The following is a 17,212-nucleotide window of genomic DNA, read 5'->3' on the forward strand; positions in this document are numbered from 1 at the left end:
TATGGATACCCAGTTGTTTTTCACGTGAATTCATTCGTTTATCTTCACCTTCAACTACGCAATTTTTATCCAGATACGAAGGTGTCTAAACAAGTTCAATGGATATTTATGACTACTTGCATTCAATTTCGTAGCAACTTTAACCCCCAAATACGGTTTTTAGCATGGCTTCCTCAAATTAAAACTCAAAATCATCGACCCTTGCTTTCGAAAAAGCCCATAAAAGCTCATTCACATTTCAATATTCTTCCACACACTATGCCTTATGGTGTTTCCTTTCCAACATTAGGTGCAAATGCTAGTTTAATTATATTTAAGCTAAGCCATAATTAATAGCTACTATATAGAACTTATTTATTTATAAAAAAAAAAAAATATCATTTAAAAAATAATTTTGATATTTTAAAAAACAAATTTATATGAATGGTTATCAATTATATATTAAAAAATTAACACTATTATGGTAAATTATATTCTTACCACCCATAACTACTTTAGTTATTAAAATAGTGTAACTCAAGGTACAACTTTTTCTAAAAATTGACAGTGTTACCCTAAATTATTTTCCTACCACCTTATAACTATTTTAATAGTTATTAAAATAGTGTAACTCAAAGTACAACTTTTTCTAAAAATTATAAATTAACTCTTTAAAACATGTGTTTGAAGAACCCTAATCAACGCGAAAAGAAGGGGCTAATGCAATCAAAACTATTGGACGTAGTAACGGTACGGATGTAGGCTCACGTTTTCACAGTGACATGAGGGATTTTCAAACCGCATTACATCATTAGAGATATGTTACTTGATGGTTTACTGTTCGTTCGCAAGGCTTTCCACATCGGTTCGCTTGCAATTTGCATCTCAATACAACAAACTTCGATCTTTTGACTTTTTAAGTCTCCAACAGTTCTCAAAATTTCCACAAGATTATTGATTATTGAAAACTTTTAGGTATCAGTCGCTTTCCATGCTCGTCTCATCTAATATTTAAAGTTAGCATCGAGATACATTAACAGGGAGTGAGGATTCTACATCTTGAAGTTATAAATACAAGTTAGCAATAAGTTAACATAAAGCTTGAAGAGATATTAAAATCAGTTTAAGCCTATTAAATTTGTATGTATTATTTTTAATTGAGTTATTTCATATGTATTTATAAGTTGTAATTTGTTGTTGGAGAATTTTATTTTTCTTTGTGTAAAGGGAAAATACGGTTTCTATGTTAGCAGTTTGTTTAATTTTGTAAATGGAAAAGGGAGTGTAGCTATTTATTTGAAGTTATAAAGGTTATATAAATGTGTATAAATTAACAATAATTAAATGACCTTATTTTTTCACTAATCAGTTATATAGTTATAAAAGAAATATGAAATATTTATTTCAAAATAAAGATCATTCAAAATTTAATATAATTAGAAGAAAATTGTTTAACATTTTATTTTGAAAATTTCTCCAAAAAATGCTTGGTGTCTTGTATAGCAATTCTTTATCACTCTTCTTACATTATTTGTACAAAATAAGACATGTCTACTCATGCAAAACTTCTAATTATGTATTCACTAATATATTTATTATTCATCCATCCACATGTCTCTTGCATAAATAATTCTAATTTCTAAAAATGTATATTATTGTTTCCTCTCTCAACAATTGTGCCAATTTTCAATGTTTCCTATTATTTTTTCTAACTTTCTTGATTTTTTCATGTATTATTTCATTTTAAAAAAATGTAAAATAGTATATCAAATTTATACTAATACATATTGTTAATGTATAAATTCCATTTCAAATTCCACATGGAAAAAATTATTATTACCCTAATACATACTCTTACTCTTATAAAATACATGTAATTAACTTTACATAAATATTACATTAAAATTTAAAATATTCATAATATAATTTTGAATTAGATTCACATAAAAAAATACCTTTCTTAAAATATTTCTCATAGATTATAGAAATTATCCTCAAGTCACTTCATAGCACATTCATCCACTGTTAGAGGGTGGACATATTTGGAGTTTAAGTCTTTGTGATTTCTTTATGTATATGTGCTCCAATTTTTCGTTTTAATAAAATCTTCAGCCTCTTACAAATTAACAATTTGTCACTTGTCTCTTTGTATATTAAAGTTGCCATCATTTGGATAAGGGCATTATAATGGCGCTGGGTGGAGATTCAATTTAATTAAATATAAGTTTTTTAGCTTAATAAAATGTGAGAGTTTAGGATGATTTATATTTTGTTATTGCTCTACGCACAGGGGAAATGTTTTGCATAAACGATTAAGAGAACTTATAGCTTAAAGAATGTAACACATGTTTAGTTATAAACATTTATGTAAAGAGAACTTAACAAGAAAGAATGGACACTCATATTTTTTCATATTTTGAGTTAAGAAAACAAAATATATCACACAAAAAAATATATATATGAATAATGTTTGGGGAATTTATTATTATTATTATAATAATTAAAGTATAACAATCAATTATATATATATATATATATTCAATTGTGGTTTAGGTAGATCTATTTAAAGGGATTTATCCGCGGGCTTATTTGATCAGGCCTAACTTGAAGGGCGTCTCGGAAATTTGACCCCATAACCTTCCAGTTGGCAGGTTACTTAACAATGAGAATTCTACTAATTCAACTATCACATAGAACTATGATATATATATATATATATAATAAATTAATTTTAAAAGAAAATAAGTATATTAATAGAAAATCAATTATATTTATTTTATTTTATTTATTTAATTATTTATTAAAAAAAATAATAATAATTATGATAATGTTTGAAAGACAAAAATTAATAATGTAAATTTTATAAATTTCAAATAAAATATAAAAATATAACACAATACTCTTTAGCCCCAGATATAAATTTAGATAAATTTAGAAGGTATAAATTTTCAATCATAAATCATATCTAAAGAATGGTACCTGAAAACTCACGTAAATTATTGTGAAAAGTAATATTAATTTATTTTATTTATATATAAAAACAATACTTTCAAATTAATTAATTTCATCTTCCTATGGAAACAATACTTTCAAATTAATTAATTTCAGCTGCCACAACAAGGTAAGCAAGCTCACATACTCATTCGTTCATTAATTGCAATTCACTCTATTTTATTCCTTCTCTTCTAGCGTCACAATGCTATGCTTTTCTCCAATGGTAGGTCATGCTATTGGGTCACAGTGACGACGACCATCATGACAAAGTTATGCAGGCAACGGTTGCACTCAACCATTTTGGGGAAGGTCTCGTGCAACGAATGCCAAGGTGAATAATTTAATTGTTATTTCAGTCATTTACCCTTTTATTTTTCATTTTGTTGTGAAGGAAAAGTAAGAAATAGCTATTATATTATTTAGATTTTAAATAATGAATTAAATTGATATAGGTGTCGATTTGGATACTTCCATGTGTTTAACAATGATTACACTGAGTGGGAAATTTATGCCATCGGTGGAAGTTCAAGCCCCACCATACTGAGTCAAGGCAATAGATTTATGGCATCTGAAAGAAGTAACCATGAGGCAAAACACCACAGAAAGTGAATGGAAAGAGTGGAACTGGATATCAGAAGATGATATGCTACTAAATCAGGATCTCAGGTGCTTTCGACCTATGCAACCGCATACAGTGGCAGACCAAAGAGTTCAGCCGTTGTGGAAGAAATCACCAGGAACGCAGGCGTTCTCTCGTGCAAGAAAGGAACTCGCTGCTAACTGCAACTTCTTACCCACAATTATCACACCTGAACTTGAGTAGCCGCAAACATTGCTTTTAGTTTTGTAAACTGTGTCTTCTTCAATGTCGCCCTTCTCACACTTCTCAATGTCGCACTTCTTATCCTTCACATTATCTTTTATAATAATAAGTTATCCGGCATATTGATATTGATCTGAAATTTATTACTTTGTCAATTTCGCAAGTATAAAAGATTCATGTTTATATGAAAATGCAAATTTTAAAAATAGTCATTTTAAACTTTGTCCCCAACGAAGGACTTAATCATAAGTATGATGTGCCAAAGTTTTTTTTTGAATCGGGCTAACTGTTTTTCTAAAAAATTTTCAGTAATAGTATTTGAATTATGGTTTTGATGGTGGAAATAGGTTTAGCCCCATCAAAAACCCTTGGGACACCCAAAACCTTGAAATTTGACAGTTGTAAAAAAATCAAATTCTGTTATTAATATATATTTGAAAATATTATCTATTCAAGATTTTTAATATAATAATACTCATCACTCTATCTTTTTTATTATAATAATAATAATAATAATTTGATTTTTATTTATTCAAATTTAGATCTTAAAAATATCTACGATTAAATAGGAATTATATATATATAACAAATAGCTCATTTTCCAACCAGCTTTAAATCATATTAGCATGTTCACAACATCATATTCAAATTGATGGATAATGCCCTATCCACAATATAGGTGTGTAACTTACCTCATTTTCATTACATATCCATGTGGTTCTTCATATCTACTTGAGGTCATTAATAGATTTGTAGAAGTAGGTTACCTTAATAGTACAAATCATATATATACAATGTCAAATCAACTCAATCATTCAAACACCCATTAAAACTATCCAACAACCTTATATAACTGTTGATATGTTCAGGATTCATATATATTCATGGCATGATGAAATTTTAGATTACAGTAATCCCGAAGAGTACCAAACATCAATCTAGCCAAAGCACATCAATCAATAAAGTCATGTAATTAAAAAATCTAAAATGCAGTCAATTATTATTGTAAATTATAGTGAAAAAAAAGACATTAAAATACTAAAATAATGATATTAACTTTATCAACATACAATATTGATACTCTCATAATATGATCATTTATAAAAAAAAATATCATGAAATTATTAAAACATATATATTAGCCATTGTGTACATCCTCCCATCTCTCCCTCTCTCTCTCTCCCCGCTTTATCTCCCACAATTCTCTCTCTCTCTCTCTCTCTCTCTCTCTCTCTCTCTCTCTCTCTCTCTCTCACACACACACACACACACATGCTCACTCTCTTTCTTTCCTTGTTCTTCTCTCTTCCATACTCTCTCTCTAACTCCCTTCCCCAATGCCCCCTATCCCCCACCTTTCCCTCTCTAAGTCTCCCTCTTCTTACTTCTCTTTCTCTACCTCGTGACTCTATCTCCCTTTTATTCATTTCCTCTCACTCATTAACTCCCTCTTTATCCATTTACAGCACTCTTCTCATGTCTCCCCGTCCTTATCATCTTTTGTCTCTCCACCCTCACTCCACTCCCTTCATTTCCATATCTATCCCTCCATCCCTTCACCCCTTCCTTATTCCGTCTTTAACAACCAAACCCCAACTCTACCCCTCTCTCCCTCCCTCGCTCCATACATCTTAATGATTCTAGACATAAAAGAACATACATGTTTTGAAAATACACACTCATTCTTGAAAGCGTGTTTTTTTAATAGATTTCCCACGCATTGTTGAAGCCTAACTCATGCTTTTTGAATGCATACACATTCTTGAAAGCATTCACAAGCAATTGAAATTGTGCACATGTTCTTCAAAATCCAAATTGACATGTATGTGAGGCGATCTGGGGAGTACTAAATCGATAACATTATGAACATGTGCATCTTTTTAAAGATTCTCACTTGTTCCTAGATTAGTGAATTCATGATGGCACGCTCATAATAAATTAAAATCATGGTATAGGGGAACTAGAACAGAATAATTTAGTTAGTAATTCACCCTCAATATGTCACTAAGTATTTAAAATGATGCTAATAGGAATTAGATACTAATGGCATGATTAGCATTGGAATCCAAAGTTTTGTGAGCCATGTTAAAAATGAAAAATTGAATCGATAGTAAATACAAAATTAGACTAATAAAAGGTTGAATTCGACAAGAGTCTACACCCATGGGTTGGCGTATGTGTTACTCTAATATACTAGATCTATTAGTTGATTTACTCAACTACACAATCAACCCTTCTATACCATCAACCTATATACTTGGTTTACCCTCTTATTTAGTCCATTTTCAAGCCACATTCATGTATTATTGAGTTAAGTTGACTTCCTAGAAAAATGTGGTAATAAAGGAAAAGTTGATTCCTAATGTCCCTTAGCTAGGTGATAGTGGGGTGTCAGAAGGTGTGATTCAAATGGAGCCACTCTAGGCCATCTTCTATAATGACATGGTTATCTAACTAAAGTAAGAGTTGATAATTTATAGTTTTAGAACAATCTATGAATGAGAAACCGTCATCTATACTTCTAAGAGCTTGTGTATATTGATAACAAAATGTTATAGACATAATCATTCTTTCCATGCGCATTCAAACCTATAAGCATGTAAGAAACATTATAGTAAACATATCTCTTCAATCTTCATAGGGAGGAAAATATGGGTGGACCATTGATCGATGTATAACTATGAAGATGGTCTCATTGACATAATTAATTAACCCATGTTTATTCCCATTTTTTACAATTATTTCACTAACTACAATAAGGTGAACTTCAATATTCAATCACAGATGATGTGTTAACTAATAAATTCACTACAATTCACACTTTTTGATTCATTCTCTTATAGATTGACAATGATAAAATATTTATGTTGGTATGTTTTTTTTCCTAGTGTAGGTGTTAATGTTGGGTCAAACTAACAATTACCATGATGATAGAATTATGTGGGTATAAGAAACCATTTTGGGGAAGGTACTGAGAATCAAAAGACAAGGTGAATATTCATTATTTTCTCATTCTACCAGTTCCTATATCATTTTTCATTTTTTTGAAAGAACAACATTGTTAATATTATTATTTGTAGATTAAATTGTAAATTACATGAATGTAGGTGTTGGTTTGGACACATATATGTAATTAAAAATAACTAGAATTCATGACAAGTGTATGTCATCCATGGAAATTCAAAACCCACTATTTTCATTTAAGCCAATTTAAAAAAATAATGAAATTAAATAGAATTTAAACTAGAAACCAAAAATTGATGTGGTGCTTAGCTATGCATATCACATGAACTTTTGGGATATGGAATTGCATATAGTTTCACACTAAATAAGTTGGCCCTTATGAAATAAATCACTAGGAATAAAAGAATTCTCTCATCAAATAAAAAAACTAAAAGTTAACTAAACTTCTCAACCAATATAATGATTGAATTCATGCACCATCAAACATTTTTACTATTTTCAAAATAGTATCCCTCTCCTTTTAGTTCTCATTTCCAATTTTTTTTTTGGTAAATTGAATTACTAATATTTCATCTAAAAAGAAGTGACTATAGATCCTGACATTTAGATCCATCCAGTAAAACATAACAACCCAAAAACCTAAGTACATCAAAGCCAGAGAGAAAAATGCTCACTCCATTACATCTAGCATAGTTATCATTTCCACAATTGATACAAACAAGACAAAACGAGACCAAGTCTATAAGTAGTTATCTACATTGTTTTCATAGTTTAAATACATTAAAAGGAGAGAAATGAAGTTCAAAAAAAAGAAACAAAGTTCCTCTTTGCACCAACAAACCAAAAATAGTTTCTAGCATGCCAAAGCAAAGCGTGTCTCCGCGAAATCCATAATTCACCTAAAATTGATTTCCACAAAAGAAAATATAATTCCATGAGAACTCTTATATCACCATCATTTTATTGAGTTAAAAGGTTAAAAAGGTTTATAAAATTACAAATATTTTGAAAATTAGATCTATATGAGTATAAAATGCAAAATCTAATAGAAATTGATTTCCCTCTTCAACCCTCCGAGGATAGCACAGGTGATAAACTCTTTCATCTTATGGAATTTTGGAAATCAATCAATACCTAGTTTCACTCTTAAGCTCATGATAATTAGTTCTAATATTGACAATGTTCATTTTCTTCTTAGCACTAGTCAAGGCAGAGAGATAATTTTGGTTTTTGAGATTGGGGTTAATCACCTCCTTATAATATCGTATTTTCATTTTTCCCTCCACCTCTTTATTTTCCCAAAATTTCTCCTTGAATTTGGAAGTAATAATATTTTGATTATTATCCAAATTGTCAAATATGATCTCCTTCTTTAATTTCTCCTTAAATTTGGAAGTAATAATATTTTTAGTATTATCCAAATTGTGAAACATGATCTCCTCCTTTATTCCTCAATGATATAGCCAATACTCGTGATCCTTATGCCACCCTTTCTTGACTTGAAGGCAGGAATTTTGAGTAGTTGGAAGGAATATTGGGAAACCTCTTGCCCTCCATGTTATATGACTTCTTATCCATATTAAAACTAGTCATAACCAAGTTTTTTATGTGGGAATGTCTTTCTTGAATTAAGAGGATAGGGTACAAAGTCCTGTGTTCTAGAGATTTTAGGTAATAAACTACTTTTCGATTGTTTCAATCTTCTTCCATGAATCTCTAGATATATTTCCACCCCAAACCCCACACCCATGTAAAACAACAAGAGTGACAAGAGTCTCAAAGAGGATATTTTTTACACCAAATCTAGAAATCTATGAACTTACAATCATTTTCAACCCATAATAAACTTTCTAGCCTCCATTTATCCTTTTCTCAATGTTATAATTCCAATTGTGCTTGTGATGGGTGTCATTTCCTGGATATTTGTATGAATGAACATCTTGCAAGGAGTTGTTTTCATGAATGAAAATATCATAGGTGATATTTTTGGATATTATTACTTTAGTTTTGTTGGTATTTGTAGTCATATCCATTTGAAGTAGAAATATTGGAGGCTTTTGAGTTTCTTCCCAAGATCATAATAGTTCCTTGGAAAAATAACAACATAATCAATGTAAAGGAGAAGTGTTATGTTCATACAAGTGACTTTGGGCCCAACCTGACCTACATATTCCAAAATCTCTTATAGTTTATACATGGATATGCCAAAAATGGTAAGGGATATGGGACAAATGTACTTGACCCCAATATTTGATATAATTTTCTCCGAACAACCCTAAGTGGCCGTAAACTTTGCAACAATATTCTCATATATCCTTTCCATAAAATATTTGAACTCGATAGGAACCATTACCTCTTCTAGCCTCTTCCATGACTCTTTTCTAGGAATAGTGCCAAAAGCTTTTCTAAAGTCAACAAAACCACAAAAGAGATCAATTTTGTTATTGAAGCATTCCTCTCCAATTATCCTAAGAGTAACGAGATGTTCCATGGTTGAATGATATCTCTTACACCCAACTTGGCCTTTAGCTCTTTTACCATGGTTTTCAAGCCAAAGCCTAATCTTCTTTTCCAAAAATAAGCCCATATAGTTTGGCTAAAATATGGCTAAACATCACGGTCTTGTAATTAGAGGGAATTATTTTATCCTCACTCTTAAATATAGAAGCAATAAGGCTCTATATCCAAGTGATAGGGAAGAATTGGTTCACTACGAAATTAAAGTGGTTGTGTATGTGCAAGATGAGGAAATATTCTCCCATTTCAAAAATTTCAACTTTGTATCCTTCAACGTTCTTAGCTTTCTCACTAGCAAGTTTCTTAACCCCAAACTTGATATCCTCCAAAGAAAATATATGATTCTCTATCAGGAATTCAAAATTTTGACCATGGTGTTAGGGGATTCATAGACTTTTTTAAGGTAAATATTCTAGTTCTTCAAAGGAATCAAAATATTTTCTTTAGACTTAGGAATGAAAAATTTCCTCTAAAACTTTTTAGGATCAAACTCAAAGAGGTGTAGTAGTTTCTCTTTCTTTTTATTTGTAAGATATATTTTCTTTCTTTTAATACACGATTTCTAGGTATTTATATTATCAAGCTTTAACGTTTCATTCAGAGAATCCCTAATAGCTTTTCTAACAAATTTGCAATCATTGTCATACCAAAGATTGTTAGTTCTATTATTTTTTTTATATGACACATTGCTAGAGAACTTGTTAATGGTCGTTGTGAAATTATCATAAAGGTTTTCTAGGTATTTATATTATCAGTCTTTAAGGTTTTGTTAGGAGCATCTCTAATAGTCTTTCTAGAAATTTTGCAATCATTATCATACCAAAGATTGGTAGTTCTATTATTCTTTTTATATGACACCTTGCTAGAGAACTTGTTAATGGTCGTTGTGAAATTATCGTAGAGGTTTTTCAATGTTATCGATATAAGTTAAGAGGTGTAAATCCGTATTTAAATACTTTAAGAAGCTAACAATTTTTGCTCTTGTCGAAAAGTAGGTGCCTTTGACTCTCTCAATTGTCATGTATGTGCTTGTTTTGCATGGAAAAGTTTGGAGTTAGGTTAAAGGTCTATTATGAGAGTCAATATCATGGTAGTCAAGATCATGGTCATTTAATAGGTCAAGATTTATATTTTGGCTGGAAATATGGTTATCTAATATTACATAATCTACAACACTAAGTTCAAGTCCATAAATACAAATCAACACTAAGCTCAAGTCCATGAATACAAATCATTTAGTTGTAGTTTGGCCACTTAATTACACCATTACAAATTATAAAACCTTGAAAAATATAAATTTTAACTAACTCTGTTTCAAATAAAATTTCAGATAAATCTATTAACTATATAAATTTATATATAATTTAAAATATCAAAACAAAAATATTACAATCATAATCAAAAAAATTAATATGATATATATATATATATATAAACTTGAACCTTCATTTCTAAAAATATATCTTTATATTCACAAGTGCATCTTTATATTCCAATAAAAATGTATTAACTATTCAAGAAAAGTCTTTCTGGTTCACTTGGATACACGAGCTCTTGTTTTTACCTATTTTTATGTATGCTTGAGTTGGGCCGAAGTAGTGTTTGTGTGAGGGTGAAGTGATTTCTAAGGTTTAAAAGAGATATCAAAATAAGATTAAATATATTAAATTAGTAAAAAATTAATTAAGGATTAATAAATATATTTATATAAAATTAATTAATTAATTATATTTATTTATTTATTTGTAAAAATATATTATCAAAAATTATTATAATGTTTTAAAAAAATAATAATAAATTTTTTATAAAATTAAGAATAAATTTTAAAATATAGCATAATAATCCTACAATCATAAATAACCTCAAAAGATATAAGTTTCCAATCATAAATCCTGTTTAATGAGTAGTGGCTAACCACATTAGATCTTAGTTTCAAAATTTTTGTTGCAATACTAACCTTCCTAGCCTTTTACTTTGTTAGAGCTCGGGAGGTTTCTCTCCAAGCTTTTTGACCATAGGAATAAAATCTTAAATCAAACTAAATAATTCATTTCTTTAGATCTGATAAACAAAAATTTGGTCTCAATGGACGTTAACCATCATCATCATATGATATTTATATATAAAAATTATATATTTTTAATTTTATACTTTCATTTTAATTAATTTCAAATTTATTTTGGTTAAATTAATAAATATTTTATTTTTATTATTTTAGCTCAATTTAAATTTATAGATTAAGCTTAATCTTTATTGACATTTTTGTACGGTTTACATGTTAAACATAATATCTTTAATGAATAGATATTTACCTAGATTTAGGTGTTAAACTTGATCTTAAATTCATATTAAACGTGCAATGCAACTTATGTCATGTGAAAATACTGTTATAGAGATTTGACGGCAAGCAATGAGGATTCGGAAAACCAATGGCTTTCCACATGTCAGTTAAATTTGCATCTGAATACAACAAACTTCGATCTTTTGACTTTTAAGCCTCCAACATTTCACATTTTTTTCAAAAGATAATTGAATATTGCAAACTTTTAGGGATCGTTCGCTTTCATCGCTTTCTCATGTAATGCTTAAAGTTAGCATCCAGATACAATCACAGGGTGTGAGGATTGGCCATCCTAAAGTTACAAAGATTATAGGAATGTGTACAAGTTAGATATAAGTTAGCATAAAGCTTTAGAAGATATTAAAATGAATTTATGTATATTAAATTTAGAAGTATCATTTTTAATTTAACTATCTTATGAATATACAATAAGCTAACATAAAATTTCGAAAATATTAAAACAAGTTTATGCTTATTAAATTTGTATGTATTGTATTTTTGTTTTATGTTTATTAAATTTGTATGTATTGTATTTTTAATTTAGTGAATATAAGTTGTAACTTTTTGTTGGAGAATTTTCTTTCTTTCTGTAAATCGAAACATTTTATTTTGAAATTTTCTTAAAAAAGAAATCTAGATGTTTTATATAGCCGCTCTTTATGCTCTTCTTACATTACTTTTACAAAATAAGAGACGTTTGAGTCATTCAAAATTTTTAATTATGTATCCACTAATATATTTATTATTCATCCATCTACATGTCTCTTCCATAAATAATTTTAATTTCTAAAACTTTTCTAACTTGTTTTTTCACCTAGTATTTCATTTAAAAAAAATTAATTTCTGAAAATGTATATTATTATTTCCTCTCTCAAGTATTGTTCCAATTTCAATGTTTTTTATTATCTTTTCTAACTTTCTTTACTTTTTCATGTGTTATTTCATTTTTTTTTAAAAGTAACATATTATATTATATTTACACTAATACATATTGTTAATGTCTAACTTCCATTTCAAATTCGACATAGAAATGAAATCTATTTTTACCTTGAATGCGTACTCTTATGAAATGCATGTAATTATCCTCGTATAAATATTATTTTCACTAATTTACTTATTCATAATGTAATTTTCAATTGGATTCACATAAAGGATATATTTCTTAAAGTATTTAATTTATATCAACGTTACGCTTGATTCCAATATAATCAGTATATTAACATTACTATTGATTCTAATATAATTAGAGTATTAACATTAATATTGATTCCAATATAATCAATACCAATGGACATGTTATGATCAACCATTCAATTAGAGATTTTTATGGTAGGAAGGAAATTAATATAACATCGAAAATTTATATGTTATCTATATTTCATTTACTCATATAGTTTAATTAGACATTTTTATTGCAGGAAGGAAATTAATTTAACATCTAAAATTTCTATGTTATCTACATTCCGTTTACTCATGGTGAGAGGCTCGTGGTCATTAAGGTGTGATTTCTCTATCATGTATTAACATCTCTTTACAACATTTACAAATGTCTAGTAATAATTAGCAATGTTTATTTATATATTCACAGGAATTTACATATACACATCAAATAGCTCATTTTTCCAACAAGTTTAAATCATATTAGCATGTTCACAACATCATATTCAAATTGATAGATAATGTCCTATGCACAACTTAGGTGTGTAACTTAACTCAATTTTTATTACATATCCATGTGGTTCTTCATATCCACTTGAAAGGTTATGAATATATTTGTATAAGTAGATTACTTCAATAGTACAAATCATATATATCCAATCATATATATTTACCATCAAATCAAGTCACTTGTTCATACAGCCAATCAAATTATTGAGCAACATTAAGTAACTCTTAATATGTTCATGATTCATGTATATTCATGACATGAAGAATTATTAAATGATTGTATAATCCAAAAGAGTACCAAACATCAATCTAGTCAAAGCACATCAATCAAGAAAGTTAGGTAATTAACAAATCTAGAATGCACTCATATATTAGTGTAAATTACAATGAAACTAAAGGCATTACAATACTAAAAAAATATATTTACTTTATCAACATACAATATTGACACTCTCATAATATGATTATTTTATAAAAAATAACATCACATTATTAAAATAATATATTAACTATTTTTAATGAATCTTAAATTATTTAAAATTTAATAAAAAATAATAAATTTGGGGATAACAATATGAATAATGAACATGGGATCAATTATAATATGCGCATGATATACAAAGGTTACATCAAATCATGTTAACCTAAAACATCTATCTAAATGATTAATATATAAAACATAAACAAATACAATGTCATTAAATCAAAATATTTAACACTTATTATAAAATCACATATTTTAGACAAAAGAAAAGTGTTATAACTTTTTTATAGCTACAATTAAATATAAATTAAAAATAAGTTATAGAGGATCAAAGTTTAAATTTACATTATTGTTAAAGCATATATTGTTAAAATGATAATACAATTGGTTTCAACAATTCTTAAATATTGTTCAAATAATGTCTTTTAACAATAACTACAATTATTTATTGCTAGTAATATTTACCCTTGTGCAAGAGAAATTATCCCCATAAAATATTGTAACTTGTAGTGCATGCTCAAATTGAAGAAAATTGTGAAGTAATATTGGTATTTAATAAAATGTGTATATATTGAATGTTGAAAATATTGTATGTTATATAAATGATGAAATATTTATAAATATGTGAGTTTACTATGGTTTGTCATTTTTTATTTCTCTTTGTAAAAAGGGAAATGTTTTGCATAAAGAATTAGATTACCTTCCTCCAACTTAAAGAATGTAATACATGGCTATAAACATTTACCTAGTGAGAAATTAATAAGTATGAAAAGACAATGGCTATAGTATATTTTTTCATATTTAGAGTCAATACAGAATATAAAATACAACATTTACCAGAAATATATATGTTTATTATTATAATGATTGAAGTATAAAAATTAATAATGTGAATATATATTAATATAAAATAAATAAACAAATATATATATATTCGCAGCTTACGTTTGACATCTCCCTCCAGTAGATGCATGTCCCTACATTCATAGTGCAATTTACCAAGTGTGATGAAATCATGATAGTAACGACAAAACGGTAGATACTATAAGAAGGCCCTAGCATTTGCAAGAGTGGCTCAGAGCAGAAGCAACCACCACTAGTGTTGTTGTTTTCTTGAGAAGACAAAGCTGAGTCCCGGTTGTCAAAATGAGCAATCCAATTAGTATTTTGAGTTGCATGGTGTTGATAGGAATACTCCACTGCGTTCATGGCGGGGCGCCAAAGCCATTTGGATCAAAATATGGAGATAAGTTTATGGGATGCAAGATAGTAGAGGCACCGGGAAATATAAGTAGGTCCACGTTTCCTGTGGAGAAAGATGAGAGCAACAGAACGAAAATAGTTCAAGAGTAAATAAATCGCTCAATGCAACATTACATTCCATTTTGTCAATCTTTCTATTTTTTTTAATTATTCGTTGTTGGAGGCTGAATTGACACTGAATGCTTCAATGTATGCGTATTCAAATAGAAGCAGAAGCATTATTAACAAGAGTACAAGAGGAGGAGAGGAGCTGAGCGTGTTGTCATGTGCAACGGGTAATCCTATTGATGACTGTTGGCGGTGCGACTGCAATTGGGAGTGCAACAGAAAACGAATCGCAGATTGCAGCATTGGATTTGGCAAGCATGCCATCGGAGGCAAAAATGACAAGTTTTATGTGGTTACAAATGCCAGTGATGATGCCATGAATCCATCCCATGTTACACTGTGTCATGCCGTGATTCAGACGGAGCCGCTGTGGATCATCTTCCACAATGACATGCTCATCCAGCTCAAGGAAGAGCTTGTTATTCACAGCTTCAAAAAAATATATGGACGAGGTGCCAAAGTCCAGATTGGTAAGGGCTCGTGTATCACCATAAAAGAAGCAACAAGCATCATCATTCATGGCATCCACATTCATGACTGTAAAAGTCTAGGAAACGCTGCAGTAAATATGTATCCTCTAAAGAGTGGGTCGAGAAAAATAAATCATGGAGATGGGATGTCCATCTCGAGAGAGAGGCACATATGGGTGGACTATTTCTCTATGTCTAACTGTGAAGATGGCCTCATTGACGCAATCAAGTCATCCACCTATATCAACATTTCCAATAGTTATTTCACTCGCCACAACGAGGTGACTTCACATACTCATTCGTTCATTAATTGAAATTCACTCTATTTTATTCCTTATCTTCTACCTTCACAATGCTCTGATTTTCTCCAATGGTAGGTGATGCTATTGGGTCACAATGACGACCACCACCATGACAATGTTATGTAGGAAATGGTTGCACTCAACCGTTTTGGCCAAGGTCTCGTCCAACGAATGCCAAGGTGAATAATTTAATTGTTATTTCATTCATTTCCCATCTTATTTTGAATTTTATTGTGAAGGAAAAGTATGAAATAGCTATTATATTATTGAGAAATTAAATTATGAATTAACTGGATGTAGGTGTCGATTTGGATACTTCCATGTGTTTAACAATGATTACACTAAGTGGGGAATGTATGCCATCGGTGGAAGTTAAAACCCCACCATACTGAGTCAGGGAAATAGATTCATGGCATCTGCAAATCCCTTAGCTAAAGAAGTAACCAAGAGGCAAAACGCCACAAAAAGTGAATGGAAAAAGTGGAGCTGGATATCAGAAGATGATGTGTTGCTAAATGGTGCATATTTCATGCCATCAGGATCGCAGGTGCTTTCATCCTATAAAAACAACATATAGTGCCAGACCAAAGAGTTCATCCCTTGTGGAAAAGCTCACCAGGAATGCAGGCGTGCTCTCGTGTAAGAAAGGAACTGCCTACTAATTCCATCGTCTTGCCAACCATTATCACGAATGAATTTGACTGCCCTCAAACATTGTCATTGCTTTTCAAAATAGTGTCTTCATGCATTTGAGTGCCCACAAACATTGTCATTACATTTCAAAACTGTGTCTTCTTGAATCCCCCCCTTCTCAAAGTTCTCAATTCCAAAAATTATCGGCCCTCCTATGCATGGTTTGCAACTTTAGCTAATAATGAGGAGCAATTACTTGACATTATCTTTTATCCTAAGTTATCTAGCATATGGATGTGTAGCTGCTATTTATTACCTTTTCAATTTCGCAAATATAAAATGTTTGTGTTTATAAATATAAGTGATTCATTTTTATATCAAAACGTTTAAGAAATTTTCAACCACATTCTCATTGTCAGTTGCATGATCAACAGAGTAATTAAGAATATAACATGTAGAAGTTACATGTGCTTCAGTTAGTAGAACAACCTTCATGTTATTGTCAATTGGTTCATGATTATACCATGTTTATGTTACTTGTTCATCATCAACAACATAGAAGTGTCCTTGAGGGAGGGAAATCATATTATCAGCCACAACTACATCTTCTTGTTCATCCACTTCTTCTTGTTCTTCAACATGTGCTTGGACATGCCCTTCTTATTG

At 29.6% G+C, this 17,212-nt stretch overlaps 2 pseudogenes; both read left to right on the forward strand.

Annotated features, from left to right (window-relative positions):
- Positions 1-3,203: 3,203 nt before the first annotated feature.
- Positions 3,204-3,753, forward strand: LOC149159496 (putative pectate lyase 11 pseudogene; annotated as a pseudogene).
- An 11,467-nt stretch (positions 3,754-15,220) lies between these two features.
- Positions 15,221-16,575, forward strand: LOC149159497 (putative pectate lyase 18 pseudogene; annotated as a pseudogene).
- The last annotated feature ends 637 nt before the right edge of the window (positions 16,576-17,212 follow it).

Source organism: Pinus tabuliformis, chromosome 5_2, assembly GCF_031772625.1.
Source record: "Pinus tabuliformis cultivar Carrire ecotype Pingquan chromosome 5_2, CPIR1, whole genome shotgun sequence".
Classification (NCBI taxonomy): domain Eukaryota; kingdom Viridiplantae; phylum Streptophyta; class Pinopsida; order Pinales; family Pinaceae; genus Pinus; species Pinus tabuliformis.